We start from the raw sequence: 1,069 nt of genomic DNA, 5'->3' as shown, positions 1-1,069 counted from the left end.
GGCTATAGCCTTGGGTATTTTTCAAAAATGGCTCAATTTAAAAAATACTAATAACTTGAAAAATATGTGTCGGAATCACCTCAAACTTACTACACAGCATAAGGACATCAATATGTATTTTAAAATGTAATAAAAATTTGGGGTGATTTCGGAGCCATTTTTTGAAAAAAAAACATGGGCTATAGCCTTGGGTATTTTTTAGAAAATGGCTCAATTTTAAAATGGTCGTAACTTGAAAAATATTTCTCTGAATCACCTCAAACTTACTACCCAGCATAAGGACATCAATATGTATTTTAAAATGTAATAAAAATTTGGGGTGATTTCGGAGCCATTTTTTGAAAAAAAAACATGGGCTATAGCCTTGGGTATTTTTTAGAAAATGGCTCAATTTTTAAAATGGTTGTAACTTGAAAAATATTTCTTTGAATCACCTCAAACTTTCTACACAGCATAAAGACATCAAAATGCATTAGAAAAATAGTAATAATGGGGGGGGGGTAATTTTTGAGCCATTTTTTAGAATAAATCATGCATCTCACTTGTGGGCTATGCTGTCTCAACAGAAATCCTTTCTGACAATTGTGAGCTTTCTGTTGTGTTTGTTGCAAGAAGTGTAGCCTGTATGCGTGACTCCATGCTAATTGAATCTACAAGAGTACAACAACACTGGAGTAATGATGTAACCAATAGATAAACACTTGTACTTCTTCCTCAGGAACAATCAGTCCTTTATTCTTCAGTGACCTTTGAACTGTTAGGACTTCATCAACAAAGAGTTTGTTTGGATGATTCTAAGGCAAAAACAATAACCATTAATAATTATTAATTACTATAATTTATACACATGTAATTTTTTTAAGTCACCATGTATCAGGAAATTTATGCCTTCAGAAAACTGTGCTATGTTTTATTTTTACATCATAAGACTGTGTCATGTGTTAATGAATGTAGTATATAATTACATGCGTGATCAAATTTTTGCAAATTTCTAATCTAGCAAATTATATTTGTATCAAAAATTTTCAGATAGACAATAATTTTTCAATGACTTACCGGCTCTGCTTTT

At 31.1% G+C, this 1,069-nt stretch overlaps 1 long non-coding RNA gene across 1 annotated transcript; it reads right to left on the bottom strand.

Annotated features, from left to right (window-relative positions):
- Window positions 1-548: 548 nt before the first annotated feature.
- Window positions 549-1,069, bottom strand: LOC109592961 (uncharacterized). The gene is made up of 3 exons (XR_002190654.1): window positions 1,057-1,069; window positions 708-794; window positions 549-650 (listed from the first exon to the last, which is right to left on the bottom strand). It is a non-coding gene; the product is annotated as an uncharacterized LOC109592961 (long non-coding RNA).

The sequence above is a fragment of the Amphimedon queenslandica genome, unplaced genomic scaffold (assembly GCF_000090795.2).
Source record: "Amphimedon queenslandica unplaced genomic scaffold, v1.1 AMPQUscaffold_3345_Cont24658, whole genome shotgun sequence".
Taxonomy (NCBI): Eukaryota; Metazoa; Porifera; class Demospongiae; order Haplosclerida; family Niphatidae; genus Amphimedon; species Amphimedon queenslandica.
This window is presented reverse-complemented; position numbering and strand designations above follow the sequence as displayed.